A 6,594-nucleotide genomic window follows, 5' to 3' on the forward strand; every position below is an offset into this window, starting at 1 on the left:
GCATGTACGGAACCCGGAATGCCATGTTGATGGAATTCATGTAAATTACATATCTGTTAGGTGGAAATCGCTCCAGAAGTATTTTTCTGTGATAAATGCATGAATTCGTAACTGGTGTTAGGGAAAGCTTATGAAAATGTGGACACAGGTCCCGCTGAATATATTCTTTTATAGAGAATGAAAGATCAGTAATCCACATGCTCACAACTCAGGAATGCATGTTTGTCGAATTCATCATGCATGTAGCATGTAAATACTAGGGAATATCATGTTGATGGAATCTAATCAAATTACATATCTCTAGGCTAGAATTCGCTTTAAGAGAGTTTTTCTGGCATCAAAGTGTGATTCACAAAGTCAAAATAAATATTTCAATGTGCATAGGTAACTTGTTTGGTGGTTGAAACATCATCTATGCACATGTTCACAACTCAGAAATGCATGTTTGAGGAATCCTTGTGCATGAAACATGTTCCGAATACGGAATGCCATGGTTATGTAAACAATGTAAATTACATGTGTATTGGTGAGAATTCGCTCAAAGAGTGTTTTCTGGTGCCTAATGTCCGATTTTAGAACCTGGTGATAGAAAAAAACCTATGAAGTGAGAGTAAATAATTCTAAGTGTACATATGCCTTGTTTGGTGGATGAAAGATCAGTAATCCACGTGCTCACAACTCAGAAACGCATGTTTGCCGAATCCATCATGCATGTAGCATGTACGAAACCCGGAATGCCACGTTGATGGAATTCATGTAAATTACATATCTGTTAGGTGGAAATCGCTTCACAAGTATTTTTCTGTGAAAAATGCACGAATTCGAAACTGTTGTTAGGGAAAGCTTGTGAAAATGTGTACACGTGTCTAGCTGAAAATATTCCTTTTATAGAGGATGAAATCAGCAATCCACATGCTCTCAACTCAGGAATGCATGTTTGTCGATTCAGTCATGCATGTAGCATGTACGGAACACGGAATATCATGTTGATGGAATCTATTCAAATTATATATCTCTAGGGTAGAATTCGTTCCAAGAGGGTTTTTCTGGAATCAAAGTGTGATTCTTGAAACTGGTGATAGGAAGAAAATACGAAGTCAAAGTTAGTATTTCAAAGTGCATAGTTAAGTTGTTTGGTGGTTGAAATATGAGTCATGCACATGTTCACAATTCAGAAATGCATGTTTGAGGTATCCGTGATGCAGGAAACATGTTCGGAATACCGAATGCCATGGTTATGTAAACAATGTTAATTACATGTGTTTTGGTGAGAATTCGCTCAAAGAGTGTTTTCTGGTGCCAAATGTCCTATTTTAGAACCGGGTGATAGAAAAAATCTATGAACTCAGAGTAAATATTTCTAAGGGTATATATGCCTTTTTCGGTGGATGAAAGGTCAGTATCCACGTGCTCACAACTCAGAAACACATGTTTGTCGAATCCTTCATGCATGTATCATGTACGGAAACCGGAATGCCATGTTGATGAAATCTATTCAAATTACATTTCTCTAGGGTAGATTTCGCTCCAAGAAAGTTTTTCTGGGGTCAAATTGTGATTCTTGAAACTGGTGATAGGAAGAAGCTACGAAGTCATAGTAAATATTTCAAGTGCATAGGTACACTGTTATGGTTGAAACATAAGTCATGCGCATGTTCACAACTCAGAAATGCTTGTTTGAGGAATCCGTGGTGCATGAATCTTGCTTGGAATATGGAATGCGATGGTTATGTAAGCAATTAAAATTAAATGTATATTGGTGAGAATTCGCTCAAAGAGTTTTTTCTGGTGCCAAATATTCGATTTTAGAACCTGCTTAAAGAAAAAACTTATGATGTCAGAGTAAATATTTCTAAGTGTATATATGTCTTGTTTGGTGGATGAAAGTTCACTAATACACATGCTCACAACTCAGAAACTGATGTATGTCGAATCCGTCATGCATGTAGCATGTACGAAACCCGGAATGCTATGTTGATGGAACTCATGTAAATTATATATCTATTAGGTGGAAATTGCTCCAAAAGTATTTTTCTATGAAAAATGCACAAATTCGAAACTGGTGTTAGGGGAAGATTGTGTAAATGAATACACGTGTGTAGATGAAACTCTTCCTTTTATAGAGGTTGAAAAATCAGTTATCCACATGCTCTCAACTCAGGAATGCATGTTTTCAAATCCGTCATGCATGTAGCATGTACGGAACACAGAATATCATTTAGATGGAATCAATTCAAATTACATAGCTCTAGGGTAGTATTCGCTCCAAGGTTGTTTTACTTGGATCAAAGTGTGATTCTTGATACTGGTGACAGGGAGAAGCAATGAAGTCAAAGTAAATATTCCAAACTGCATAGGTACCCTTTTATGGTGTAAACATCAGTCATGCGCATGTTCACAGCTCAGAAATGCATGTTTGAGGAATCCGTGTTGCATGAAACTTGTTCGGAATACGGAATGCCATGGTTATGAAAACAATGTAAATTACATGTGTGTTGGTGAGAATTCGCTCAAAGAGAGTTTTCTGGTGCCAAATCTCTGATTTTACACCTGGTGATAGAAAAAACCTATGAAGTCAGAGTTAATATTTCTAAGTGTATATATTCCTTGTTTGGTGGATGAAAGATCAGTAATCCACGTGCTCACAACTCAGAAACGCATGTTTGCCGAATCCATCATGCATGTAGCATGTACGAATCCCGGAATGCCACATTGATGGAATTCATGTAATTTACATATCTGTTAGGTGGAAATCGCTTCACAAGTATTTTTCTGTGAAAAATGCACGAATTCGAAACTGTTGTTAGGGAAAGCTTGTGAAAATGTGTACACGTGTCTAGCTGAAAATATTCCATTTATAGAGGATGAAATCAGCAATCCACATGCTCTCAACTCAGGAATGCATGTTTGTCGATTCAGTCATGCATGTAGCATGTACGGAACACGGAATATCATGTTGATGGAATCTATTCACATTATATATCTCTAGGGTAGAATTCGTTCCAAGAGGGTTTTTCTGGAATCAAAGTGTGATTCTTGAAACTGGTGATAGGAAGAAAATACGAAGTCAAAGTTAGTATTTCAAAGTGCATAGGTAAGTTGTTTGGTGGTTGAAATATGAGTCATGCACATGTTCACAATTCAGAAATGCATGTTTGAGGTATCCGTGATGCAGGAAACATGTTCGGAATACCGAATGCCATGGTTATGTAAACAATGTTAATTACATGTGTTTTGGTGAGAATTCGCTCAAAGAGTGTTTTCTGGTGCCAAATGTCCTATTTTAGAACCGGGTGATAGAAAAAATCTATGAACTCAGAGTAAATATTTCTAAGGGTATATATGCCTTTTTCGTTGGATGAAAGGTCAGTATCCACGTGCTCACAACTCAGAAACGCATGTTTGTCGAATCCTTCATGCATGTATCATGTACGGAAACCGGAATGCCATGTTGATGAAATCTATTCAAATTACATTTCTCTAGGGTAGATTTCGCTCCAAGAAAGTTTTTCTGGGGTCAAATTGTGATTCTTGAAACTGGTGATAGGAAGAAGCTACGAAGTCATAGTAAATATTTCAAGTGCATAGGTACACTGTTATGGTTGAAACATAAGTCATGCGCATGTTCACAACTCAGAAATGCTTGTTTGAGGAATCCGTGGTGCATGAATCTTGCTTGGAATATGGAATGCGATGGTTATGTAAGCAATTAAAATTAAATGTGTATTGGTGAGAATTCGCTCAAAGAGTTTTTTCTGGTGCCAAATATTCGATTTTAGAACCTGCTTATAGAAAAACTTATGATGTCAGAGTATATATTTCTAAGTGTATATATGTCTTGTTTGGTGGATGAAAGTTCACTAATACACATGCTCACAACTCAGAAACTGATGTATGTCGAATCCGTCATGCATGTAGCATGTACGAAACCCGGAATGCTATGTTGAAGGAATTCATGTAAATTATATATCTATTAGGTGGAAATTGCTCCAAAAGTATTTTTCTATGAAAAATGCACAAATTCGAAACTGGTGTTAGGGGAAGCTTGTGAAAATGAGTACACGTGTGTAGATGAAACTCTTCCATTTATAGAGGATGAAAAATCAGTTATCCACTTGCTCTCAACTCAGGAATGCATGTTTTCAAATCCGTCATGCATGTAGCATGTACGGAACACAGAATATCATTTAGATGGAATCAATTCAAATTACATAGCTCTAGGGTAGTATTCGCTCCAAGGTTGTTTTACTTGGATCAAAGTGTGATTCTTGATACTGGTGACAGGGAGAAGCAATGAAGTCAAAGTAAATATTCCAAACTGCATAGGTACCCTTTTATGGTGTAAACATCAGTCATGCGCATGTTCACAGCTCAGAAATGCATGTTTGAGGAATCCGTGTTGCATGAAACTTGTTCAGAATACGGAATGCCATGGTTATGAAAACAATGTAAATTACATGTGTGTTGGTGAGAATTCGCTCAAAGAGAGTTTTCTGGTGCCAAATCTCTGATTTTACACCTGGTGATAGAAAAAACCTATGAAGTCAGAGTTAATATTTCTAAGTGTATATATTCCTTGTTTGGTGGATGAAAGGTCAGTAAACCACGTGCTCACAACTCAGAAACGCATGTTTGCCGAATTCATCATGCATGAATCATGTACGGAATCCGGAATGCCATGCTGATGAAATTCATGTAAATTACATATCTGATTGGTGGAAATAGCTCCAGAAGTATTTTTCTGTGATAGATGCACAAATTAGAAACTGGTGTTATGTAAAGCTTGTGAAAAAGAGTACACGTGTCTAGATGAAAACAATCATTTTATAGAGGATGAAAGGTCAGTAATCCACATGCTCTCAACTCAGGAATGCATGTTTGTCGAATCCGTCATGCATGCAACATGTTCGAAACGCGGAATATCATGTAGATTGAATCTATTCAAATTATATATCTCTTGGGTAGAATATGCTCCAAGAGGTTTTTTCTGGAATCAATGTTTGATTCTTGAAACTGGTGATAGGAAGAAGATAAGAAGTCAAAGTAAATATTTCAAAGTGCATTGGTAAATTGTTTCCTGGTTGAAACTTGAGTCAGGCGAATGATCCCAACACTGACATGCAAGTTTGAGGAATCCGTTTTGCATGAAAAATTCGGAATACGGAATGCCCTGGTTATGTAAACAATGTAAATTACATGTGTATTGGTGAGAATTCGCTCAAAGAGAGTTTTCTGGTGCCTAATGTCCGATTTTAGAACCTGGGGATAGAAAAAACCTATGAAGTCAAAGTAAATATTCTAAGTGTATATAAGCCTTGTTTGGTGGATGAAAGGTCAGTAATCCACATGCTCACAACTCAGAAACGCGTGATTGCCGAAACCGTCATACATGTAGCATGTACGGAACCCGGAATGCCATGTTGATGGAATTCATGTAAATTACATATCTGTTAGGTGGAAATCGCTCCAGAAGTATTTTTCTGTGATAAATGCATGAATTCGTAACTGGTGTTAGGGAAAGCTTATGAAAATGTGGACACAGGTCCCGCTGAATATATTCTTTTATAGAGAATGAAAGATCAGTAATCCACATGCTCACAACTCAGGAATGCATGTTTGTCGAATTCATCATGCATGTAGCATGTACATACTAGGGAATATCATGTTGATGGAATCTAATCAAATTACATATCTCTAGGCTAGAATTCGCTTTAAGAGAGTTTTTCTGGCATCAAAGTGTGATTCTTGAAACTGGTGATAGGAAGAAGATACAAAGTCAAAATAAATATTTCAATGTGCATAGGTAACTTGTTTGGTGGTTGAAACATCATCTATGCACATGTTCACAACTCAGAAATGCATGTTTGAGGAATCCTTGTGCATGAAACATGTTCCGAATACGGAATGCCATGGTTATGTAAACAATGTAAATTACATGTGTATTGGTGAGAATTCGCTCAAAGAGTGTTTTCTGGTGCCTAATGTCCGATTTTAGAACCTGGTGATAGAAAAAAACCTATGAAGTCAGAGTAAATAATTCTAAGTGTATATATGCCTTGTTTGGTGGATGAAAGATCAGTAATCCACGTGCTCACAACTCAGAAACGCATGTTTGCCGAATCCATCATGCATGTAGCATGTACGAAACCCGGAATGCCACGTTGATGGAATTCATGTAAATTACATATCTGTTAGGTGGAAATCGCTTCACAAGTATTTTTCTGTGAAAAATGCACGAATTCGAAACTGTTGTTAGGGAAAGCTTGTGAAAATGTGTACACGTGTCTAGCTGAAAATATTCCTTTTATAGAGGATGAAATCAGCAATCCACATGCTCTCAACTCAGGAATGCATGTTTGTCGATTCAGTCATGCATGTAGCATGTACGGAACACGGAATATCATGTTGATGGAATCTATTCAAATTATATATCTCTAGGGTAGAATTCGTTCCAAGAGGGTTTTTCTGGAATCAAAGTGTGATTCTTGAAACTGGTGATAGGAAGAAAATACGAAGTCAAAGTTAGTATTTCAAAGTGCATAGGTAAGTTGTTTGGTGGTTGAAATATGAGTCATGCACATGTTCACAATTCAG

The sequence above is a fragment of the Vicugna pacos genome, unplaced genomic scaffold (assembly GCF_048564905.1).
Source record: "Vicugna pacos unplaced genomic scaffold, VicPac4 scaffold_20, whole genome shotgun sequence".
Classification (NCBI taxonomy): domain Eukaryota; kingdom Metazoa; phylum Chordata; class Mammalia; order Artiodactyla; family Camelidae; genus Vicugna; species Vicugna pacos.